Source organism: Mustela nivalis (assembly GCF_964662115.1).
Source record: "Mustela nivalis genome assembly, chromosome: 2".
Taxonomy (NCBI): domain Eukaryota; kingdom Metazoa; phylum Chordata; class Mammalia; order Carnivora; family Mustelidae; genus Mustela; species Mustela nivalis.
Window position 1 is genome coordinate 93,807,839 of NC_139021.1, and position 26,952 is coordinate 93,834,790.

The 26,952-nt window shown below is 49.1% G+C and overlaps 1 long non-coding RNA gene across 2 annotated transcripts in view; it reads right to left on the reverse strand.

The window, feature by feature from the left end:
- LOC309858884 overlaps positions 1-20,348 on the reverse strand; it is a 37,855-nt gene extending 17,507 nt beyond the window's left edge. For both annotated transcript variants that reach the window (XR_014308415.1, XR_014308416.1), the window contains exons 1-2: positions 20,159-20,348; positions 15,468-15,608 (exon numbers count right to left, since the gene is read on the reverse strand). This is a non-coding gene — a long non-coding RNA (uncharacterized lncRNA). The remainder of the gene's footprint in view (positions 1-15,467; positions 15,609-20,158) is intronic.
- Between the last annotated feature and the right edge of the window lie 6,604 nt (positions 20,349-26,952).

Genomic DNA, 26,952 nt, shown 5'->3' on the forward strand with positions numbered 1-26,952 from the left:
CTGCTGGAAGGGGATGGCTGTAAGTAATCTGTACTCTAGAGTCACTCCCTTGTTTACAACAACCTGGAAAAGGGCAAAGCTGGGGGCTTCCTCGCAGGCTCCATGATGAGAACCACCCTGATTTCAGGTCTGGCGGGACTGAGAAGAAGGGTCAGAGTAACAGAAAGAGATTTTCTGGAGAAAGACCCGTGGTCTCATGGCCCTGTCCCCGGAAACTACTGCGCTGCTCTTTGGGTGGTGCAGGTTTGGGGGCAGGCAGTAGGTGTGCCTTGGAGATGGACTATTTCACAGCTACTCTAGGCCTTGTAGCTCCAACAGGAGGCAGGGTTTCTATTCACGTCCCTGCCCCTCTCTAGGACCTTTCATCCTCCATCCAGGAAGGGCCCACTGCAGCTCAGTCCATAGTGATGAGCTCCCCACCTCCACACACTTGTCCACACGTGCACCCCAAGCAAAGCTCCCAGAGCGATTCCCGAAGATTTTTATTGTGGTCCCGACACTCTCTGTGTGTATCCACCTAGATCCCCTGGCTAGCCTGCACGATGGCCTTTGATGTGGACAGCACAGAGGGAGAGGCCCCATCGTTCACCAAGGTGGTAAGTTAGCTTTTCTTCAGGTGAGGTCCAGCACCCCTTGTTTCTCTGATACTCACAATCAGATCCGAACACCTCATCACATACAATGTCCTTGGTGGGCAGATTCTTGACGGAACGACCCTTAGTCAGGGAAATCCCATTCCAAAAACCCTGCAGGAAACAGCAGGTTCAGTTACAGTCCACAGGGTCATGAGCTTTTTCACGTGTGCCACTGACACCACCATACCACCCAATGGGCCCAGGGCATGAGAACTCTAGGTGGATTCCATATCACTGCCCATGACCCTGCCCATCACTAAAAGAACAAAAGAGCTGTGCACACAGGACGAGGCAGGACTTGATGTTCATCATATTTTCTTTTCTGAAGTTGCAGGTGGCCCTGCAGGAAAGGGAGAGTGTTAAGTATGCTGTCCTCTAGAGTCACTCATTGCTTTGGAGCAACCTGGACAATGGGCAAGGTGGGGATTCCTTGCAGGCTCCATCTTGAGAGCCACCCAGAATCCAGATCCTATTGCAATGAGACTAAGGGTCATGTTCTGGACCGAGACCCGAGGCCTCGTAACCCTGCCCCCGGATGCTACCATGCTGCTCTTGGGTGCTGTAGGATCAGGTGCTGGGCACGAGGTCTGTTTCCATGAGAATCCATGTGCTGTGATTCTCAGGGTCGGTGTGTGTGTCAGGTGGGTGAATCCTGTGTTCTCGAACGTGTCTTGTCCCCTCAAAATGGCGATTAATGGTGTCCACGTTTTCAGGGACATTTCCCATCACTGTCACGTCATGAACGTCCATTCATGGGAAAACTCTTCAACACCTACAATTGAAAGAGGTGTTCTTTCCTTGCCAATACACGTCAATTCCCCCAGAAAACAAATCCCGTCACTAACTAGGAAGGGCTAGACTGTGCCTCAAAGACACAAGTGTGTCCCTGTTACTGAGTCAGTGTCCATGGGGCTCTCCCGCCAAGGTAGGTCTCGGGCAAGAATGGTCACATCACCTCCCTCTTGACACTGCACTCACACACACACATCTCTGCATCAGAGGCCCCATGATGCGTCTTCCCAACCTCATCGGAAGCACTGCGTGCTAGGGCACACTTCCTCCCTTCTGCAGGCACCTTCTGGGGCAGCCGCATGCAACAGCCCATTTGGGGACGACCCGCACAAAGGGGCAGTGGCCAGGGAACAGATGGGGCCAATTCACTCCGTGTTTCTCCATGGAAATCTACCATTTCCCTGCAGATACTGTGTCTAGGAATGCAACTGGCCTTCTCCCAGGGAAATCCCACACCCACCACTGGTCCTCGCTGGGGCTCTCGGAGGTGGGCCCAAAAGATGTCCTATCCAAGGGGGAATAAGGTCGTCTTCAGGGACTGAGCATCACTGGGGGCACCTGAGCCCCGTCCATGCAGGAACGAAGGGTGGTCTGTGCATTGCAGGGTGGCCAAACAGAACCTCAAACCTCAACAGGTGTGACAGGACAATCACTGCCCATTTCACTGGCCATCTGTCCGTGCAAGAGGGCCCTGTTAGATTCTGAAGGTTTGGGCCAATAGACAACTCAAGGGAGTTCAGTGCCTGGGAATGGAAACAGAGCCAAATCAGGGTTTCAGGGTTCTTTGGCAGCCAACAGGACTTTCTCTCATGAGAAACGCCTATTGGAACAGAATCTGATTTTCCGACATCTCTTTTCCTCACTCGCACGTGCAGGATCCACGGGAGTAGCTTTCACTGCTCTCCAAGGACACTCAACGGGCTTTTCTAAGGTAATTGCACCAGTCTGCATTCCACGAATTGCATACAAAGTCTCCAATTTTCTGCCTCCTTCCAACATGGGTCCTTGGTTTAAATTCCTGGTTTGGGTCCTCACTACCCTAACTGACAATGCCACAGTTCAGCGTCCTTTGGATTTGCATTGCCCTCACAATGCCTTATGTTGAGCATCTTTTCCGACGATGGCTGTTTGACTGGCCGAGTCATTTATTCCCTTTGCAGCACAGACTATTCCAGTCTTTTTCTCAATTCTTTTATTTGGTGAAATCCCAGTCTTCTTTTGTTTGGTTGGCTTTCTTTCTTATTTTTCCTTTTTGCCAGTGAACACACCTCTTCTAAAGTAAGGATTTCCAAGGGTGTCTCCAATCTGTGGGCTGCCTTTTCACTCTGTTTGCTGTTTCAGAAGAGGATGCTTTTTCTGGGCAGTCCTCTTGTCAAGCATCGTGATGCCAAGATGAGCGCATTTCCATGGGCATTTCTCTTCCACTCCCAGGTGTCCCTGCCTCTTTGTATGCCAGCACCCTCCTGTTGGCTCAGGGGAGTCATCCATGGTATTGGAAGGTCAGCTTCTAGAGACCCACCACCGACTTCTTCATATTCAGAAATGTCGTGGCTCGTTGTGCTCCTTTGTGGTTCCCAGCTCCTCTGTCCCAAGAACATCACATTGTATGCTTTTTCTCAGTGCTGCACGGAGTCTGTTCCCCATTTATTCTAGGAACTGGAGCTTCACCTTAATCTCTTCGGGTCCAAAGACTTCCAGCAGTGCCTGCTGGGTGTGTGTGATCCCAGGAACGTCTTTCCTTGATCAATGTCCCTGTCAGGCCAGCCACGGTTGCCCAAGCAATATGCAGGAGAGCAGGCCTGTCTCTCGCGCCTGGTTGGTTTCGAGTGCTGAGAGATCCAGGAAAGAGTCTGTCTAGTATCCATCGTACAGTCATTTCTTATCTCAGTGCAGTATATGGAAATCATCAAGGGACGAAAACATCCAGTTGCTCACTCCCACTAGCCACACGTGAAGAGTCCCATAAAGACTGGAGTTTCTGATGGTTGCACTGGGAGGGGACAGCGGTCATGGGAATGCAGAACTGACACTGAGGTGACTGCTGCAGCATCCTGGCCTCATTAAAAGGCATGAAACTCCAATCCCTGTCTCCTCCAAGGGCTCCAGCTCCGCCAGCCCTGTGAACGTCTGACAGCACAGCAAAAGGGTCAGGCAGATGCTGCATGGCCCAGAGACATCTCAATGTACCTGGGATGAAGGGGTGAGGGGGTTTCTCTCCTAACGGCTTTGCTCCTCTTTCAATTCCTACAGATCTACTTGTAGAGAGCATCGACGACTCCACCATTGAGGACGAAGTCTCTTCAGGTAGGGAATGGCACTGAGGAGGGGAACGCTGGGACAGGGCTCCCGGGAACATGAGGTTGCCCCTGCCACTCCAGAGAATGAAGAAGGTGGGTCAAAAACCACCAAGAAAAGGGATGATCTGGCACAGGCATGATTTGCTCATTTCACGGTTTGGGGATGAAAAGAACAGATGAGGTGTCCATGGGCCTTTAGGTAGGCTGGGTTTGTCATCACCTCTCGACTCCTTGTGCAGCTCCTTGAAGGATCTTTCCCATCAAAGCTGCTCATGCCTCCCTTGGCTGCTGCCACATGTCAAAGCTTGGTCTCTCTGCTCATGGCCTCTTGGGAATGGTACACAAGAGATTCTGCATCTTGCTTGGCACGGGCCCAGACATGGTCATGCTCAGGCTTTGCGGCCCCAACCGCACTCTTCTGGGCAAGTGAACCATGACACTACGTTCTGGTCTGAGCCAGGAGGTGGAAGACAGGTCTAAATTCTCTCCCTCATAACCTCCACTACCAAACCATCCCGGTTCTCTCCAAGGTGCTGTATCTTCAAGGGGACACCCAAAGCTGCAGTACCCAAAGCGTACTTCCCCTGAGTTCACTACACAGATGCCCATAAATCGTAGCTTCTGCCAGCCTTCACACTCCAGCCGAGTCTGACCTGTGGACGTGTTCCCAAGGGCAGGACGCCCCCATGCAGCTACCCTGGAGACTACCTGTCATGGGCCACGGTCCCCTGGGCCTGTGTGAAGGGGCTACTGGACCTGCTTCACACACTTGCTGTGGACCTCTACTAGAGGTAGAGGTCCACTCTACCTCTCACCAGCTGGCGTCGAGGCATAGCACAGAGCCTCTTGGGAGCAGGGCCAGGGAGTCACGGTTCCTCTCACAAACCCACCTCGCCAGCACACAGCCCTGGCCATGCTCTCCACTCCCTAGGCATGCCCAAATGGCAAATGTTCCTCAGGCCTGCCCAGGGCCCTACACACACCGCTACCCCATCCATTTCCGGCAAGCCTCAGCAGGAGCACTGGCAGGAATCCTGTTTTTCAGTGACTGCACTGCAGGACATTTTCCAGGGCTGCCCTGAACAGCTGAGGGCACCTGCACAGTATCCCGTGCTCCCGTCTCCATGCAACCTCCGTAACTCTTAAGGAAACACAGGGCATTGCATTCCCTGAAACATGTCCCAGGGAAGGTCATCTCAGTCCCTGGGCAGACATGGGCTGTGGAGAGGTGGTGGGCCATCTCTCCCTGCACTTCCCCAGCAATCCCAGACCCATGACAGCTGCTCCCAGCAGAGAGGGATCGGGGGATTGACTCTGGGGGACCCAGGATATCTCCTCTCTTTACTTGGTTGTCCCCTCCTGGACAACAATAGGACTGGTGGAGCTTGGCAGGGGGAAAGAGATGGAGCATCTCTAGGCAAGGAGGTGGAGGAGGAGGAGGAGGATGAAGGAGAGCAGGGAGGGACAGAAGCAAGGACGGAGGAAGACAAAGTCCCGCAGAGGCAGTCTTAGGGACAGTGACGGCCTCGAGGGGGGAAAGGATCACACAGCTGGGCTTCCGGGTCTTGGAGAGAATCGGAGGTGGGAAGAGCAGGTGGGCAACCAGAGACCCCCCTGTACCCTGCGGAGATCAAGCGACCAAGGCCAGGGAGGACTCAGAGCTAGGGTCACACCCCACTGAGGGCAGAGCCCAGCATCCCCAGAGCGGCAGGCCATGGGATGTCAGCTGCACTAACTCCCCTCTGTCCTCTCTCACAGCCACCCCAGCATCCTCCCTGCTCTCTGACCTAGACAAGAATTCCACGGAAGACGATGATTCCGACGGAAGGAGCCACCCTGTGCCTGTAATTCACTTCCACCTCCATCTCTTGGGCTTCCTCTCTCCTCTGTCCATAAGCACCTCCTCCCAGCTCTTCCCCTTTCCCTGCTTTGACGACGCCCACCCTGGAGGCCCTCGTCTCCGGCAGGCACTCAGGCTTTGCATCGGAACTGCTGCATGAAATCCCCAGGCAGCCCTCCTCACCTCTTTTCTCCCATCACCCTCACCTCTCACCGCGGACTCTGGGAAGCAGCCCTGGACCGCAGAGCAGGGAGGAGGGCTGGGAGTCTACAGGGCATGGCTCACCCAGCTGGAGGGGCCTTGGGAAGGGAGGCTGGGCCTGGGTGTTCCCACTGGGTTCTCTGCTGACGGGGAGTCTGCGCTCATGCCCAGTTCTGCTCTTGCTCTAAGCTCTCAAGAAGCTTCCCTTTGGTAGAATTCACACAAACAACAAGGGAAGCAGAAGAAGAGGAGGACTCAGGAACAGGGTGAGTCGGGCAGGAAAAGGGGCCGACACACGCTCTCCCTCTTTGCCCCGTTCTTGTTGTGGGTACCTTGGGAAACCGCACAAGACCCGAGTGCTGCCCTAGCCTCTGACCACAAAGAGGAGAGGAGAGGAAGGTCTCAGTCCCTGCAGGCACTAGGAAGCCCTGAGAACATCCCACCGGGTACCTCCACCTGATCCGTGCAACTCCCTGTGGTGGTTGGGCGCTGTAGTCCAGGAGCTGCTGATCTTGGAGGGAGGGCCCTGGCTTCCTGGAGGGACTGGACCCCAGGCAGCCTAGGCACGGTTCTTTTCTGGCAAAGGGCTCCACGCTCCCCATGGAGCCCCACCCTCTGCACAACCCAAGCCTTGCCCTCCCACCCTGCAAAAGTCAGCAGACGGCCTGCTCCTGGACAACACTCGTCAGGAAGAGACAGTGGTGGGGTGGCCTCATCTCCCACTTCGGGCATGTGACAAATGAGCAAATAAGACAGGCCCCTGGGCTCACAGGAGCAGGACAGCTCACCCCTACCAGCGCTGCATCCCTGTGGGCACAGAGTCGGGCCCCTTCTCCAGCTGAGTCCTGTCCGCCGGCCACTCCCATATGATCTGACCAACATCTCCAGTCCCCCAAGCCTCCAAAATGCCTCGTGGGAGGTGATGGATTCCCTCGTGGCACCATTTAGCTTTGTGAGTTTCATACTCTAGAGACTCTCCTCAATCCCTCAGTCTGCAGGGGAGACCCACCAGGGAAAGGCCACCCTGCCTGCTCCCACCTCACCCAACACCTGCCCACAGCCTGTGGACTGTGCAAACTCACTTCCCGTGGGAGTCGGGAGCACGTCGTCTCTGCCACACCACCTGCAACACTCGTGTGGGCAAAGGCTCCCCCCATAGAGAAGGGCACGTCCAGGGCTCTCAGAGAGGCTGGGTAGGGACAGCACTGCAGGAGGAGGACCCCCGTCATCATGGAGGAGGACGCTCAGGGAAGGGGCCTGAGGGACACTGGCAGTGTAGCCTTCATTCAGCCCCAGGGGGCCCACAGGAAATTCCCCTTTCTTCAGGTCATCCATGGGTCCTGCAGGGAAACCTCCACCTCAACACCTCAGAAGACACGTCCCGTAAAACCCCACAGGCCTCTGGTAAGACCTGGCCCATGCCACATGCCACTCGCTATCTCACACCACTCCATCCGTTGTCTCCACAGCTGCAACACAGGACAGTGTGCCCATGACCCCGGGGCACCAGAGGCTCCTGGGGTGCTCCGACAAAGGGAGCCAGGGCGGCCCTGGGGACTCACTTGTGACTCCAATTTGGGCCCAGAGGAGGATTCGGCGTGAACACACAGGGAAACACGCCTGTAGGAATGGCTCTCTTCCGCCTGACCTCCATAGGCCAAAGAGACGACTTCTGGACAGCCCACCAGAGGACGGCACTGGAGCCCCGAGGATGAGATGAGAGGACCCTCTGAGTCAGCAGCCACACCCAGAGTTGGTTGCCTGGGCCCTGCCAATGATGGACACTTGGAGCACGAGGCAAACATCTGGGCCCACAACAGTCCGTTGTCTGGTGAGACTGGGCCCACCTGGGACTGGGCAGGATAGCAGCCTTCCCGTCGTCTCCCCTGTCTGCTGCAGGTGCTGCTCCTCCTCCCGCTGTCCCCTGCAGTCCCCAGAAACCCTGCACAGCATGACACATGCAGGACAAAGCGGCACTGCCAGGGCCCCTTGACCACCCTGGGATCGACTCGAGGGGCAGCAACCCTACCCCTGCTGGATTCCCCAAGGGTGCCACCCTGGGACCTCCCCTGTCGCTTCCACGCACGGGACCGTGACCAATGCTGGGTTCAACACTGGCAGCGGACCCACAAAACGGGCCCGGCTCAGCCTGTGTGCTTGGCAGCAGCAAGAGGTGTAGCGAGGACAGGCTGTCCCTCATCTGAGCTCCCACTCGGGAGCACCCAGACACCACGCCAGAGGAACTGGGGCCCCAAGCACCATGCTGCACCTCGGGGAAAACTTGGGCCTCAAGGACAGCAGTGCTAGACATCTAGGACGTACCAAAATGGGACCCAACATTCCTTTGGAAGCATGTGAAAGCATGGCGCTTTGGACTCTGCCTGAGGCCTCCAAGTCAAAAGGTCTCAGGAAGCATTTCCTCTCCCATGGCAACCCTCAGCATCTCCTGATGTTCCATGAGAATCTCTTCACCTTGGAACGGGGCCATCACTGGAAACATGGCTGATCTGAACAAGGCTTGGGTGGACTGTCCTACAGAGACAGCTAGGCCGAGACCCAGATGGGACCAAAGGGCTTTAAGGGACTGAAGCTGACTTTCAGGAAGCCAGTGGCCAGAAAGCCTCTTGGGAATGCTGGCCTTACCCCTTGGCCTCCAGACTACCCACCGCCTCACCAGGAGAAGAAAGAGTGTCACTTCTTGGCAGGAGTGGGAACCCCAGGATCTATCAGGCACCTCAGGAAAAGGAACCTACCCAAATACACAGGTATCACAGGCCAGCCCTTTCCTTGGCTTCTGGCCTCAAGAGACAACGTTTAGAGATTCCTTGGGAAAGGCCCAGTGATGCAGATTCTAAGCGATCACTCTGGATTGATCACAAGTCTTGCTGAGCTTAAGTCGATAAGGGGGCCACGTGGGTTAAAGCGGGGCTTGCTTTCCAAGGAACATTAGTCCTAAGTTGGCTATCTCTGGAAAGGAGTGTTCTTTTGAAGAGGAAAAGTTGGTTTCAAGAACTCACCTTTGTGCACGTTCAAGTGTAACTCTGGTGGCCTTTCCAAATGTGTTGCTTACCTAAGCTAGACAACTTGAGTTCACCCTCAGAAACATGGCCACATTAGCTCGTGGGCAGGCAGTCCCCTTGCTCCTTATTCTGTGGGCATAACACCGGGACCCTATGGGCTCAGGGTTCATTCAGCAACTGGACCATGCAATTGATTCCCCCACGACTGTGGAACTCAACAAGCACCTTGACCAGCTGGATGCAGCTGGGATGAGGAACTCTTTCCCCTCAAAGCCAGAGAACACACACCACTCCACAGGGTTCTCCAGGGACTTTTGGGGACAATGAAGGACGCTGCTCTCTACCTAGAGTGGAGGGTACACTTGGGGTGCCCTTATCTCCCAGACTAGTTTTCTCCCACTCACCTGGGACTCCTACTAATAAGGATCTTCCAGCGGGACCTCCAATCAAAAGGGCTTCTTGCAATGGTTTCTTCTCTCCCAGTCCTACTGATCCAAGATCAATAGGGGTGGCCCCTATTCAGGTACACTGGCAAACAAAGGCTTTAGCTAAGCATCCAAATGCCCTCCTGGGAAAAGCAACCACCCAATTCATACGGGGATGGCCCCTGACTCTAAGGACTTGGCATCAGCTCCAGAGCGTCCCAGAGAACAAAGGCCACCAAACCATGACAGCAGGCCCATGATATTACCAAGTACCACCTTATGCTTCCAGATACGCCTGAACTAACACCCAAAACCAGCCCAACTGGAAACACAGTGACCCTTAGGCCTGGACCTGACCACTCTACATCCATGGCTCCTAACTCTGGAAAGGCTCTGAAGTCCACTAGAATGAAGATGCCCCTATGAAAATGAGGAGGACAGGTGCTTTAGCAACAGCAATAGTTTCAGGGAAAGGTGGTAAGAAGAACCAGGTGTGCTGTCATCAGTCGAACTCAGACTGCTGAGGCCAAAGCCTGTCAGCAAACATGTCTGCCCCAAAGCAGAGATCCTAGTGCCCACCTGTTGGTTCTCATTGGCAACAAATCATACAAGCATTTATCCGGACTCTGACAGGCCTTACTCGTCCTCGTCACCCATGAAGCAATTGACAGAAAAGTCTCTTCTTCCCAAGCCTGGACCTGCCAACCTGATATGGACCTGAAATGCTTGCACTTCCAAGAATGGCCCTCCAAACCCAAGGAGCCCTTAAAAGCCTGACTGCAGTTCAAGGAGACTCGGGATTCGATAAGGGCCCCTAGCTGGGACGCAGTGGCCATGAAGCTCTAACCTGGGCCCATGGCTTCCCCAAGCACCAGAGGCCACTGGACATTTGGGCTGGGCACATCATGAAAACCATCACCGACCATCCCCACTTCATGCAACAGTGCATGGGTGCTCCGTTCCACTGACGTGGCCACCTAGCATCCATTGTTGCCCCTCTTTTGGAATGGAGGATGTTGTGGGGCATGGGGAAGTCCTTACTGAGTACACAGTCAAGGCCCACCGTGTCACCCCAAACAGGATTTCTCAGTGAAATACGGGAATGATCCCAATGCACAAAGCAGTTCTACGGAACACAAAGGCTTCAGAGGTGGTAACTGCTGCACAAGGTGAAGCCTGTGCCCATCGAAAGACACAATGCTGTGCATACATTCCCCATGATCTCAAAGAGAACTCTGGGTTCCTACCAGATGCCACTGCTCAAATCCCCACTTCTAAGGATCCCTCTCCTTAAGGACTGGCTCAACTCTTTGCCTGGGGGAGGGTTCTCACCCACTATCAGAGGACTCTTCATGGGGATTCTCCTTCTCTTTCTTCTTCTAACCCTTTTGTGTTGTCTCCCACCCCCTGCCACATCTCTGAAGGTGGTGCCAGGAACCCTTCACTGCAGTAAATTCCAGAGGACAGATGGTCCTTTCCGCTCAGTAAGATCCAGTCACAAGTTCTCCCCTGCACTCAGCAGCCTCTTCCTTTTACAACTCTGACAGCAGAGGCCTCCCCCAGATGGGCTTCCCGTACCTGACCAGCAACGACCCACACGGAGGGACAGCTCTGCGCCCCTATTAAGCAGGAAGAAGTTACAGAAGAAGAGACCGTCTTCCTTCAACAACCTTAACCACACAACGCTCTGCAGTGGTCAGGGGAACAGGAGGAGAGAGGAGAAGGCTAGCTGAGCACCAAGCAGGAGCTGGCACACCACACTACCCCCCAACATGTGATATGGGGAACATCCCTCAGGTGCTCTGACTGCCCTGAAGCTGAGGAAAGGAAAAAACAGATTCATCACAGAAGATGGAGATCAAAACCCGGCAAGACCATAGGCTCCTTCAGTTTGTAAAAGACCTCATGATTCTGCAGGAAGAGGCTCACTTAATGAGAGGCTAGCGACCTACCAGAGGCCCGGATCTCCGTTTCCTGAAGCCCTGACATCTCCCCCCCCTCCATGACACTGAGGGAGGCTGAGGCTGAAGGAAATGTCCATAGGACAGAGTTTCTTTTCAAACCTGAAGTCCCTTGAGAAGGACCTGTGAGAGGAGGAAGGTAACATTCCTCCAGGAAGCTCTGCACCATCTTTCAATTCATGCCTTTCTAGAAGGAAAAATCACCTTCCCTTCACAAGAAGAATGCCAACTGTATCCTGGGTGTCCTCTGTCCACCTGCCACGTTCTTGCAAAACCTCCCTTTTGCCTGACCTCCCCCAATGCCATCCCAGAAAGTCAGCCTCCCATCACGATCCCAGCAAGCAGCCCTTTCTATCCAAGGGTCGTATCCCTGTGCTTTAATAAAAATCACCTCCTGCCAGCAAAGCTGTCTCAAGACTTCTTTCTTGAACATCGGCCTTGAATGCCAATGTCTTTCCTACATCAGCCCTGTCTCTTGTAGGGCTCCTGTGGAAACAACCCTGCAACACGGGCCCATTTCTGTCAACTCTTCCAACTCCAACCACCTCAGCCACTGCACATTCTGTGTCCTCCAAGGACAGGACCCTTCTGTGATTCTTGCACCCAAACCCTCACATGGCCCCTCTTTCAGTCCTTGACGTGGTTGATGTTGCCCTTCTGAAATTCCCCAGCATCCCACCCTCACTTTCTTTGTCTCGCACAGGTTTATCTGGTCCATAGATTCTCATCACCAACACCCTATAACCAGCTTCTGCTCCTGAGTAGAGGACTCCATCCCTTTCCTTTGTCATCAAGCTCAAATCTTAACTCTTAACTCAAATCTTTGTCTCACAACTTTCAAAATCCTTCTTTCTTCTAATGCCTCTCTACTAGTTTCTCTTCTCCCTTTTTCAAGCCGCCCGCCCTCCCTTCCTCCCTCCCTCCCTCCCTTCCCTGCATGATCTTTTCATTCTTTGTATTCCTTCCTCCTTCCCCCTCTTTCCTTTTCTCCTTCTGTTCTGTTAGTCCCACACAGCACTTCAGTACTTTTTCACCTAGTGTTCCGGGACTCTTTCTGGTGAACAAGACCCAGGAGCTCACGGCAATACGTTCCCTATTATAAAGGATGAAGGGAGACCCACACGGGGGCATCTCAAAGGTCTGCTTCTCTGCAAGTCAACGGGAAGCTTCAGGGTCATGAACCCTGGCCTTCCACACTAGAGCTGGACATGGGCTACGCTAAGCATTCCCCACAATCCCCTGTCATCCAAGACCCTGAGCATATGGACTGTCCCACAAGAAACATGAAGAGTTTCATTTCTCGGCTGAAAGGGGCCTCAAGTCAAGCCACCACCCGAGTGTCTGGAAAAGTCACTGGCTTCAGCACGACTCACGGGTATATAGTCTTTGAAACGGAGACATCGAAAATTTAATCAGCAGTTGATGTGGGGGTGAGTCTGACATGTAGAAAGATCTATCTGAATTCCAGAAAGGAACACGGCACCCGACTACAAGTGGCTTGCAGGGGTAGATGCAGCAACCATTCCTGAAGGAAGGGGCTGAAACGTGTGCATTGAGTCAGGAAGGGAGGAACATGAGTGTGCAGTCCTGCCACAACCCCTTCTGTTTTGGCCATTAGCAGAGGGTTCACACTGCACAGAAACCTGGCCAATGCTGGAGCACAGCACGGAGAGGTCTCGCGTCCCTTACCTCACTCTGGGTGTGCTGTGTCCTGGGAAGATAAGCCTTGTATTTGCTAATAATGTGGAAGAGCTTTCAGCCATGTGTCCCTGGTGCCAGGGTCATCAGAGCCCGTTCATCCTGGATTGCAGCACACCCATTTCCCAATGTGGGAGAGCCTTTAGTCGGGGCACTAACCTTGGGAGACACGAGAGAACTCACCCTTCCAAGAAAAGGAGACATGACACACATGGGGGGAACAACTCCAGGGCAATGCTCACCTCTCTACACCGTAAGACCACTGGAGACGCACCTCAGTGATAGAACGAAGGTAGGAGACCCTTCCTTCAGAGCGCTCTGCTCTTCTTCATGTCCAGGACCTCACACGGGGTAGAAGCCATGTTCTGGGATTGCTGCACAAGAGCTCGCAGCAACATGCATCCCTTTGAGGTCATGGGCACGTTCCCACAGAATGAAACCAGTTGAATGTCATCTTCAGGGGAAAGCATTTAGTCCAGCCACACCCTTAGCCAGCATCCGAGGATCCACAGTGGCGGCAACCCCAACAAATGCAGTCAACATGGAAGAGCCGTTAGATATAACTCACATTTGGAGACACCAGACAACTCAGAGCAGCGACATCTGTGTCATCACTGGGGCCCCGCCTGTACCCAGAGCGCCCACCTTGCTCACTGCCACAGAAATCACACAGTACAAACCCCTTGTCTCCCGTCACTGAGGCAGAGCCTTCAGCCAGAAGTGGGCCCTTTCCCAACACCAGAGAACTCACACGGGGAGAGCCACTAGCATAGTATCCTGGTGGGAGAAGCTTCAGGTGGGGCTCAGGCCTGAGGCTCCTGCTACCATCTCAGAGTGTGCTTCATCCCTGACACGGGAACAAAGGTGCAGGCACCCCTGGGACCCCCTGCATCATCGCTGTGGCTGAATGCCGAGGACATATGGGAATCCCATTCCTCACGGAGCCAACACAGGAAGGATCTGGGAGGATTCACACACAGGAAAATCCTCCCGGTCTGATGAGCAAAGGAATGGGCTCAGGTATCCCTTCTTCTCTAGCCAGCAATGACACCCTCACACCGAGGAATCACTGATCCCAATGCAATGGGGGGAAATTCTTCCCCGGACACTCCCATCAGAGAATCACTGGGCAAATACCTCCCAAGGAATTCCTCGGGGTCACACTGAGATACAAACTCAGACACTGCCAACACATATAGCAGGGCCCCATTCTGAGGGATGTGGAATGCGCTATTCCAGTAACCAATAGCTAGAAATCAAGCACATCTGCTCTGATCCAGCAGTACTTGCATGAAGGCCAGTCTCACCGAACAGGCAAGTGGGGTCACAGGAAATAACACTGCCTGGATCCATGAGAACATCAAGTCGAGGGTGAACTCAGAATCTCAGAACACAAGGCGATCGATGGATGTTCATGAAAACAGGAACCTATCCATGTAGGTAGATCACAATGATGAATGGCCACAAGATTCAACAAACACATGGTTTGTGATCTACCTCTCATGTGTCCTTAATTCTACTAATATTGTCCTCTCAAAGTGCAAAGGATTTACAAATTAATGACACACTTAGAAATATCTCTATTTACTTCACTGATTGGAGAGTGACAGAGCTAGCGAGGGAGTAAAAACAGACGGGATCGGGCAGTGAGGATCTCCCAGGATCCAGGGATCCTGACCTCAGCCAAAGGCAGATGCCTACCCAATTGTGCCACCTGGGGGCTTGCAAATTAATTTCATCTTCTACAAGGGTGTTCTTTGGAAGACATGTTGGGACCAGGCAGGAAAACCTCTACAGGTCAGCATCAGGCAGTGAGGCTTCCTCCCCGTCTATGAGAACGTGGGAGCCAAGGGCTTTTCTCCACCACCAAGAACAGCTATGTATCTCTGGGCCTTAGAGGGTGTACGACCACTGCAGACGTGGAAATACTCCCCGATTCAGAAGATTTTAGAACAGAAGGGTGTTCTTACACTCCCTTCCATAAAGACAAAGCCTGTCCAGGAATGCCTGCAAGGTTCTCTCAGTTAAGGGACCAACGTCTGGCTTTGGCTCAGGTTATGATGTCAGGGTTATGGGATTGAGCCCTGAGTCAGGCTATGGAAGGCATGGGGAGCCTGCTGAAGGGTCTCTCTCATCCTCTGCAACTCCGACTCTGCCCACAAAAAGAAACATAGAGATAGAGAGAGAGAGAGAGAGAAAATGTGTGTGGAAGTCCACTCAGACATCCATTTGTAAAGATGCCCGGGATTCTTTGCTCTAGATGAATGGCCCAACAAAGCAACTGTGGGCAAAATGTCAATCGTCGAGAGAATGTCTATACAAGGTCAGGCTGCAATAACTCAGGATTCTGCTACCAGTGGCAACCTGGAGTTCAGAAGTTTTGTGTGGGTCAGGGACTTGCAGAACCTTCTCCATATGTGCCACTAAGTCATCTTCCCCAAGCAGCAAACTCTAAACATTCTGGTTAAGGGTATATCTCCAAGTTAATCGAAAAGAAGAGGGTATTTTTCCCTTCAGAAGAAGGACAGATGCTGGCAAAAAAGATACCCAAGTCAAGGCCTGAACCTCAACCCTGGCAGGAGAAACATGACAACTTACGACTGTGATATACATCCACCAGGGAGATGACAGAGGTCACATTCCTGTATATTTGGCATTTGAATCTGCACTGAAGAGACAGAGGCCAGATGTGTTGGATGCTGCCAATGAGGTCAAGTCACCTGAGGTTCGAAACACCACCTGTAAAAACAGGGAGAGCATTTAGTTTAGATCTCAGGACCTGCACTCAGGAAGACACAATGTCACACAAAACTGAAAGCATGCCCCTCCCTTCCAGCATAGAGCTCATGCTCAAAAAGGCCAAAACCACAGAATCCCGAAATTTAAAGATTTAGCATTGCTGCTGCAGACCTTCAAATGATACATGCACAGTCAACTGGCTAACAGGAGTTCCATGATATCTTTGCCAGACCCAAGCAGGAGGATGTGGGCCAGGAAATGGCCCAGAGGTCAATCACCATATGCAACTAGTGACAGGAGTCTAAATAAAGTTTCTGCTGCTCCCATAAACCGAACAGAAGATCTGCATAAACCCTATTTCAACTTCATTTTGCATGACCATCCTAGGGTTGCTTACTTCTCCTTGAATCTTCGTTCATCTTTGACATGCATTCTCATTCCTCTACCCTGTAACTTCAATGACACGGAACTCCTATTGGAGATATGCATATACTCTGCCTCCTCAATGTCTTTTCTACTCTATGTGAGTGACTCTGCTAGTCTTGCTTCCTTACTTTCCTCACAACTCTTTTTGGCTGAAATGAGCCTCTGGTCTTTCCTTTCTAAGACATGCCTCTCATGGACCCTGGAACTCAAAGAAATAAAAGAACCAACAACTAATCACCACCCACTATGAATGTAACCTATACCTTGAAGATCGAAGTTGCTTCACTCCTATCCAGAGACTATGCTACTTACCTAAAGGGCAAGCCCTCCAACAACCAGATTCTAGAGGATTCTGGGACGATTTTGGGTATAGTTCTGATAGGATTTTCCCAATCAAAAAATACTGCCACCCTACAAAGTGAGGTCCCCAAACCTGATTGTGAACTAAACAGATTCAGAGCTTTATGAGACCCATTGTGAGGCACAGAAACGCCTGGCAGTGGTGGCAGCGTGTGCCAGTCCCCATGGCTGAATGATTTCAGTTCAACAGATTTGGGATGGTTTCTTAGATGCAAGGAGGCAGCCACAAGCACACTTGGTTTCTTAGCATCTATTCTAACTAAGCCTGCCAGGCATAGTGACGGACCATTCCATACAGATTTTGAAACCCTGCTGTGCTGGAACTTCTCATGAGGAATCTCTAGAGTGAACTTTTAGGAGTGTGTCCAGGCCAAAGCCAAGCGCAATACTCCCATCAAACTTGACTGCAATACCTGTCAATTTGGGTGGATTCCTCTTCTCGATTCCTCTCCCCCAAATATCTTGAGGTTCCTATACCTACCAACAGGTAACATTCCCTACTCATGTGGCAAGGCTCCTGAGCACTGTGTCATTGAGGTGTGACGCCACTATTGTCAAGGGGCTCCACAAAGTTACCCTTAATTCCTGAAAATTGTCTGTTCATTATCTGAGTCTATACACATTACTGTCAAATTGGATATTTCACTCAATCCCTTGGTAAAATAACCAAGGTTTCCAGCGGTATTCTGTTAACAAGAAAAAGGCACTTGTGCTGAACTTACGCCAATAATTCTAAGTACCTTGGAAGAAAGAATTCTCCCTGAGAGTTTCTGAATGATGGAGAGTTCAGGAAGGGAGAGAAATTAAATTTTCCCATTTGTTCACATAAAAATACTTCATCACATTTCTGTAGATCATGGATATTTTCAGATACAGCTTCCCTAATCTGGGAGAAGAAATATTAATGAACCAGCAACGTTTCAAACAAGAGTCACAAAGGTAGGCTCATGCTCCTCAACTCACTCAGTCCCCCTTTACTAATGCTTGCTTGGCTTGAATGCAGCTTTTCCATGAGTTATTAAAATCCATGCCCAGTTGAGTTTGAGAATTTTCACGATTGGACACTAAGACCCCACAAGACACATTACTGTGTATAGTCACAGGCATTTAATGGCAAATTAGGGATAAAAGGCCTGTGGACACACACTTAATGAGATATATTTTCACCTAACATAGAAGGCAAGACATCAACATGGAAGCAGAGAGGCCACAAGACCTGCATCCTGGTCGCCAGGGCATGGCGTGTCCATGAGTTTCCGTATCTCCAAGCCAAATACACTCATGTCTTCTGAGCTAAGGTTTCTGCTTCTAGAATTTTCTCCCAAGGAGAAAACCAGCGGGGTTGTAAAGGATTTGCAACAGTGTTTAAGGAGGCTTCCTGGATAATGATGAGGCCCTGCAGCTCACCGCTTTGCCCAAGGCAAAACCTGTTCAGTGCTCCCTTTTCATCCACCATGGTCAGGCAGGTCTAGCCCTTTCTCCCCCAGTTGCACAGCACACCCTCTCCTGGTGTCCACCAGGTCGCTCGGCCTCTGTGTCCCATGTCCTCAATGGATCTCTTTGGAAGAAGGTGACCCCATAGTGGTGGAAAGAGCAAATATACTCCTTCCTACACTTTCTCCCTCCTTGCACTCAACCAAGGTTTCTGCAGGGGCATGAATATGGGGTTCTTCTTTTGTGGCGCCTCCAAGAATCCCCTTGCACAGCACCCGAGCTTTGGTGCTTAGCAGGCTATTTTGGTCTCTAGCCCCACCACCCACCTCAGTCACGGAGCAGCATTCCACCTGCCAGCCTCCTCAGAAAGAACTCCCACACCCTAGCTAGCTGCTCTCTGTCTAACGCCCAGATGTTGACCTAGGAATCTGAAAGGAGACTGGAAGAGGAGACACACTCATCGCACCCAGGTGCCTGAGTGCACACCACACTACACCTTCTACTTCAAGGTTGTGGTGATGGCAGACTTGCCACTGTGTGCTTTTTGCCCTGCGACATGCCAACCCTCCAATGCAGCACAGAGCACAGAGCCGGGCTTCAGCCCCCAGTGACCTGGCTGGGCATGCCTGCCTCCTTCCCTCCCTGGCTCCAGTCCTTTCCTATGAGCATCTGCCTGGGCCCTGGATCTCTGGCTCTGCTCCAGTGCCCCAAGCCCTGGGTGCAGGCTGTCAACAGGCAGTTGAGGAACCACAGACTCCAGCTGGCAGACCCTGTGCTCCCCTCAACCCAACCACTGTGGTAACCAACATGGGCCCAGGTGCCAGATCAGACTGCAGCCCCCTGCCTTCCTGCTCAAATGCAGGGGGCTCCTCGGAAGCAAGACATGTCAGCCCTAAATACCTGCTCCCTAACCCCCTCCCCACCAGCTGAATAACCCCTAGGGACAGATGTATAGAGAAGACAACATAATCTACACTCCAGGTACTGCATTTCACTCAGCCTCTCATGGTACGCAGGTGGGTCAGAGCAGGATTCAGCATAACAGCACAAATAACGCTTGATTAGTGAGCAAATGTGTTTCTCCCAGAGCGGCAACATTTCCAGATACCCTGCAGCAGGCCTGGTTGTCAGCCTACCTGTGCTCCAGTAAGAGCCCTGCTCTGACATTGATGAGCAAGCCACAGACCAAGAGTACCTCTGCAGGTAAATGGGCCCAAATGTAAACTGGATCCTTTCATTTTGTTGTTTTGATTTTGTTCCAAAGTCCAGGAAGATTTTGTTCCATAGTCCAGGAAGATAGTCCAGGGGCATGGATGGGGGTCTCCGTTCAAGAGCACAGGCAGTAAATGAGCCATACGTTCCCCTCAACACCACTCCTGGAACAGGCCAAGTCAAGCTACCACGCGTATGCTACCCTGTGGCCTCAGCAGGGCCAAAGCACAGCCTGATCCCTGGATGTGGAGAGAACAGGGATACAGTCCCTGAGACACACATTCTGAAGCCAGAACTCTAAGGGAACTATGCATGTGGGCTGGTGGTAGCACAGAAACTGGCTGGCACTACACTGCCCTAAAAGCCATGCAGGCTCCTGGCAGCCTCAGAGTAGGGGTTCAGTGCCTGCTCTGCATTCCAGATTGTCGCTGCTCTGTCCTGACTCAGACCTAAGCTGGAACCCTTGTGGTCCCTCCAAGTTCAGGTGGCATAAAAAGGGCCTAGAGTAGGGGTGGCCCTGGGAAGGGAAACCCCCTGAGGAAGATACCAGGATGAGGTTGGATGGCATATCAGGGGCTCTCTGAGATGGGAACCCACAGCACATTGCTGTGGGAACAGGGAGCCCAGTGTCTGTGGAGGGAGTCCACATCACTGCTTCAACAGCTGTATCCCTGGCAAGTGACTGAATCTGTCTGTGCCCCATGTTTTCTATAAAACTGGGCCTCATAGCACTTTGTCCCCAAGAATTTGGTTGAGATTAACAAAGACAATGAACAATAAGCACCTCACCAGTCTTGGAACAGAAGCGCCATCCATGAAGACACATCTCCCTATGATTGCTTGGTAGGAAACCTGTTTTGGAACCCCTGGCTCAGCTGATCATGTGGTCTTGAACATCAGAGAAAAAAATACCAGGCCTAAGGGAGCCTCCCTTTCAACATGGTGACTCAGAGCTACCCTGATCCAGTTACACAACCTCCTCTCAAGGGACATTCATGCCTCTCTGGTAAATATCGGGCTATGTAGACTCACTACCCTGCAAGCCCTGCCCCAGGAAGCCTTGGGCCCAGCTGTCTTCCCACATCACCAGGACAATGGACCTGGGCCTCTGGCCTTACCTCGCTTCTCAGTGGTGATGATGGTGGCCTCTAGGGGCTTTCCCAGCCCTGCCTCATCTTGATCATCAGCCTGAAGATGTACGCTGACTCTGGGTCCAGCTCGGTGGCCATGAATTGCCTCACCATAGCTCCCATCTCCACTGTGGTGAAAGTGCTGGAGTTGTTGTTGGCCAGGCAGTAGGTGCTCTGATACCCTATGGGTGGGACAGGAGGGCCATGCATCAGTCTCATCACCCTGCTCAGACCCCACCTTCCAGCCACCACCACTGTGCCGTGTTTCCACCATGTCCTTCCTCCTCTGCCAGGATCTGAGAGGAATGGCACAGCCATAGTGGCAAATGGAGCCTCTGAGTGCTGGGCCCCCATGACTCTTGTTCCCCTTCATCCATCCCACCACCAAGATATGGAAACAGTTTCATCTTTAGTGATTGAATACTTACATAAAACACCAGTACTCATCATATCAGCCATTTAAAACCTCCCCAAAAACCAAGTTCCAGAATCAAATGCCTTTCATGGTAAATTCTACCATTCAGGGAAGGATTCATACCAGTGTTTTGCCCGCTTTTCCAAAAAACAGAAGAGAAAGCTTCTAAACCCACTTGCTGAGGCCAACATTACCCTGATACAAAAATAAACGAGGATACCCCAAGAAAAGAATCTTACAGTCCAATTTCCCTGATAACTATAGATGCAAAAATGTTCAACAAAATACTAAAAACCCAAGTTCACCAATATGCTGAGATAATCATATACTATGATCAAGTGGGATCTTGCAGGAATGCAACGATGGTTTACAGGAGCACATCGATCAAAGTGATATAGCACATTAACAAAATAAAGAATAAAAATGATGTGATCATCTTGGGAAGCAGGGAAGCATTCGACAAACTTTAATATCCGTTTGCAATCAAAATTCTTAACAGAGCACATAGACCAGTAACATACCTCAAAACCAAAAGGGCCATATATGGGCCACCTGGGTGGCTCAGTGGGTTAAAGCCTCTGCCTTAAGCTCAGGTCATTATCCCAGGATCCTGGGATCAAACCCCGCATTGGGATCTCTGCTCAGCAGGGAGAATGCTTCCCCCTCTCTCTGCCTCTCTGCCTACTTGTGATCTCTCTCTCTCTCAAATAAATAAATAAAATCTTTAAAAAAAAAAAGGCCATATGTGACAACCACACAGATAACCACACAGATACTGAAAAGTTTTAGCTCCTACTATTTCCGCTAAGACCGCTGAAGTTAGAAACACTACCTCACTTTCCTTGCCACTTTTACTGAACACAATAATTAAAAATCCAAGGCAGAACAATTATGCAAGAAGATAATCAGAAGGCATCAAAACTGGAAAGAAAGAAGTAAAATGGTCACTATTTGCAGATGATACAGAAAAACCTCAAAGAAGCCAGTGAAAAATTGTTCAAACTATAAAAAAAAATCAAACTATGACTAAATTCAGTAAAGGGACAGGGTACAATATCACTACCCCAAAACCTGCTGCATTTCTATACACTAATAACGAATCATCAGAAAATAAATTAGGAAGATCATCCCACCTGAAGCTGCATCAAAAAGAATAAAATAACCAGGAATACACTTCACCAAGAGGTAAAATCTTGTATAATGAAAACTACAAGACAGTAAGAAAAGAAACTGAAGGCAACACACATAAACCAAAACATATCACATATTCATTGGTGAGAAGAAATAATAGTGGTAAAATGTCCATACTTCCCTAAACCATCTATGTTGTAATTTCTATCAAAATTCTAAGGACATTTTTCACATAAAGAGAACAAAAGGATCTAAAAATTTGTATGATGCCACAAAAGACTCTGAATACCAGAGCAATCTAGAGAAAGAAGAAACACACTAAAGGCATTGCGCTTGCTCATTTCAGACTAATGACAAAGCTTGAGAATCAAAATAATCTGTCATTGTCATAAAAACAGACACACACATCACCAGAAGACAGGAGAGAGCCCAGAAATAAACACACAAATCTATGGCCTGGGACCTTTATGACAAAAGAGCCAAGAATAAACAAGGGGGAAGAAACAGTCTCTATCATCAATGGTGGTGGGAACATTGGAGAGCCACAGGCAAAACAAAGAATCTGCACCATTCTCTTATACCATACCCAAAGTTTAACTCAAAATGGGTCAAATACTTGAATATAAGTCCTGGAACTATAAAACTTGTAGCATAAAACACAGGGTTTGGAAAGGTCTTTCACATAGGTCTTGGTAGTGGTGCTTTTAAGCTGATACCAAGTAAAAACAAACAAAGAAGCAAAGTGTGGGCCTACATCAAACTATAAAACGTCCAAACAACAAAGGAAACCATCAAAAAAATAAAATGGTAACCTAAGGTAAAATATTTGTAAATTACATATCTAGTAAGTGGTTAATGTTTAAAATATAAAGAACTCATGCAACTCAACAGCAAAACAAAATAAAACACACAAAAGAACCAAAAACTCCACAAGTAATCTAATGTAACAGCAGCAGATCCAAATAGACATTTTCCTGAAGAAGAAATACAGATGGTCTACACGGACACGAAAAGATGCTGAACATCATTAATCATCAGGGAAATGCAAATCAAACCAGAATGAGGCACAACTTCACACCTGTCATAAGGGTCATTATCAAAAACACAAGAAATAGCAAGTTTTGGTGAAGATGTGGAGTAGAGGAAAACTCTAATGCAACATTACTAGGAGTATAAAAGGCTGCGGCCACTATGGAAAACAGTACAGAAGTTCCTCCAAAAAATGAGAAACAGAACTACCAAAGGAGCCAGCAATTCCTTTTCTGAGTATTTATCTGAAGGAAATAAAAACTCTAACTCACAAAGGTAGATTCACCCCTGTGTACACTGCGGGATTATTTACAACAGTGAAAATAAAGAAACAACCTAAATGCCATCAGTGGATGAATGAATAAGGAAACTGTGGTCGATAAACACAGTGGAATTCTACTCAGCCCTAATAAAGGATGAAATCTTTCAATTTACAACATGGTGGCCCTTGAAGTCATTATGCTAAGAAAAACAGGCCAGACAAAGACAAATACTAGTAATCACATGTAGAACCTTAAACAAAACAAAAACAAAAATATGAGCTCACAGACAGAACAGATGGGGGGGTGGCAGAAGTTTGTGGTTGGAGGTGGGAGAAATGGGTGAAGGGGTCAAAAGGAAAAAGAAAACAAGCCCAAATATAGCATCTTTTTTTTTTTTTTCCAATTAAGTAATCTGTACCCGCAACATGGCTTAAACTCATAACCTGGAGATCAAGAGTCAGACACTCCACCAACCCAGGCAGCCAGGGTCCTGGAATTGTAGCACCTTCTGATACTCAATGTATGGAGAAAGGGGAAACTAATTTAATCTGTGGTATTTTGAGGGCTAGGTATGTTTTGGTAAATGTAAGAAGTAAAGAACACATTCTTCAGGGTCACACACTCAGGACTATATCTGGTTCTAACATTTATCATGACACTGAGCAAGTACCTTACCTTTTTAATGTAATTATTTATTTGAGAGTCAGGGGGGCATAAGCAGAGGGGGACATAAGCAAGGGAAGGGACAGAGGGAGAGGGAGAAGACGACTCCCCACTGAGCAGAGAGCCTGACCTTGGGTTCAATCCCAGGAACCTGGGATTATGTCCTGAGCCAAAGGCAGAAGCTTCAATGACTGAACCACCCCAGTGCCCCTACTTAACCTCTTTTCTGCCTGTTTTCACACCTCTGAGGATATTATGAATATTTGCTTTTAGAATAGCTTCTATTTAAATTTAAGAATAGTTTTTAGAATTGAGTGAAATAGAGATCACTTAGAATAGTACCTATGAGAGTAAGCCCTCATGAATGAAAATACATACATAAACTAATTAGTTGATAAGAGTATCTGCTGTGATGGGACGTATTGAGAGTCTGTTTCCAGATGTGCCAATCAGATTATTATTTAATTATATAAATGACTCATGTCCTCAAAACTCCTAGCATCCTGAGCATCTGGAAGCCACAGAAGACGGATTTACTCTTGTTTGAGTGGGCTTGGGAGGATTATAGAAGATTTCTTCCTGAATCTTCCGACTTCCACTAGGATAATTTTCTTTAGAATGTTCCAGCCTCTCTTGCATGCCTCAGTCTTCCACAGTCGTGAACTGAGGCCAGAGGGGCCGTGGGGAGGAGCTAGGTATAGAGAGCTCAGCTGCTTCCTCCCTCCTGCAGGAAAACTCCAGTCTGGTCTTGCCTCTCACTGGCATAAATCTCACAGGGGCAGGCCCTGCTCTCCAATGGTCCACGATTCTCCAGGGCCACCGGCTTGGCTGGATACGTCTGTTCAGTATTAAAAGCCCACTTTTGCCACACACACACTACCACATTTTCCGATGTCTTGTAAGTAGCAAATGGTGATAGTCTGATTTGCATTTGTCTGACTTCTTTGTCTTTGACAATTTGGTTCCAAATTCGAGTGAAGGAAAGGTCTGTTAGGCACTGCTCCCCCAAACAGCAACACTGTTACAGTTTTGTACATGCACAATGGTGGGTAGCACTGTATTCTACAGAATGAGCCATATGTAAAAAGAACAATTTAAAATTCAGGATTCAATGACTAATTTCCTAGAGTATAGAAGAGAGAAGAGTCTCTTTCCTAGAACTGTTTCTTTGCTTTAAGAGAAAATATGTTAATTGTGAAATATTCCAAACATACAAAAAGAATAGAACACATTACAAAAACACTTGTGAATCATCACCCAGCCATAACAAAGTGTAACATTTTTGCCATGTTTGCTTCATACCATATATTATTTTTTTAAAGATTTATTTATTTATTAGATACAGAAAGAGAGAGGAAGGGAGAACATGGGGAGGGGTGGCAGGCTCAGGGAGAATGACATGGGAATCAATCCCAGGACCCTGAGATCATGACCTGAGGTAAAATCAAGAGTTGGATGCTAACCAACTGAGCTACACAGGCACCCCACAGACCATATATTAAAAACAAATATAGGGGCACCTGGGTGACTCAGTGGGTTAAAGCCTCTGCCTTCAGCTCAGGTCATGATCCCAGAGTCCTGGGATGGAACCCCATGTAGGTCTCTCTGCTCCACAGGGAACCTGCTTCCTCCCCTTTCTCTCTGCCTGCCTCTCTGCCTACTTGTGATCTCTCTTTGTCAAATAAATAAATAGAATTTTCAAAAAAAATAAAAAACAAAAACAAAAAACAAAAAAACAAAAACAAGAAACAAATACATAACAGATATAGTTGAAGCCCTTTGAGATCATATACTACTTCTCTTCTCTCTTCAAAGATAACCACTATTTTGAAACTGGCATCATTCTAGAATTTTGATGAATGTGTTTTCCCAATACTTTTAACATACATTTATGTATAGAACATATTTTTATGGTCTATACATATGTATAGACCACTGTTTTACGGATTTTCGCATTTTAACAAGTGGCATCATACTGAATATACAATTCTGCAGTTTGTGTTTCCCAGGCAACATTACCGATTAAACAGTGACGCCGGTGGAGAGTATTAGGCCCAAGAACACTTGACCTGAATCAAATCCTGGCTCCAACCTTGAACCTGGCATGAGATCTACTCTCCCTACCCTTCAGTATCCTCATTTACAGAATGGGGGTAAGAAATGTCCCCCCTTCATGGTCTGTCATTTAAGAGTCCACGAGCTGCTCTGGATAGAGAACTCAGAGCCACACCTGGCACACACCAGAGCACCTGCACTGAGTCTTCCTTCTCGGTGGGACTGACGTGTTGACCTGAGGTTGACTACCAACACTCTGAGCTTACTTCTGTCATCTTCTTCTGTATTTTCTCTTCCCTTTGTTCATTTTCTTTCTTTTCCTAACATTTATTGAATGGACCTTTTCCTCAATTCCATGTTCTTCCCTCTTCCAGTTTAAACATTTATTTATCTATTTATTTATTTGAGAGAGAGCGAGAGAGCAAGAGCAAGGAGAAATCAGAGGGAGAAGCAGACCCCCCAAGGAGCTGGGACCCCAGTGTGGGACTTGATCCCCATACTCCAGGATCATGACCTGAGCTGAAGGCAGTCTATTAACCAATTTAACCACCCAGGCACCTCCCTCTGCCAGTTTAGAAGCTATATTTTATCTAGTTATTTTTTTCTGGAATCACAAATTTAATCACCCATTGAACATATGCACATATAATCTCCTTGGTGCTGTCTAGCATCTTGGTTTAATGTTTAAAAAAATGCGAAAAAATAGCTATTTGTTTGCAGGTGACAGTTAGTTATAGGTACAAATCCATTGATGAAACTCTGTGCTCACTATTGCTTCCTGTATGTCTTATTTTTTTCCTTTGGTCATGCTTTTCTTCCTGCTTAAGTACATCCTTTAATAATTCTCATAGTGATGGTATGTAAATAATAATTATCCTTTAGCCTTTGGATGACTGAAAATTTATTCTTTTTCTCAAAAAGGATGGCATTCATTCTGGATGAATATAAGGCATGTGTAGCGAAAATTTTCTTATAATAAGAATGTGCTGATGACAAAATAAATGAATGGGTGAGTCCATGGTGGGGCACAAAGGCAGGGTCATCCAAGAAGCCTGATACGATAACATATGGTTTCCAGAAATGCATGTTGCTTCACTCTCTAATAAACTGTTTCAAATGAGAATTTGCAGGGCAAGAAATGTTGGAAAAAAGTTTCATGGTAAGACCAAAGAAGTCTGAATGAAGTATTATTTAATAGGAGTTGAACTGAGCAACTGTTTCTTGAT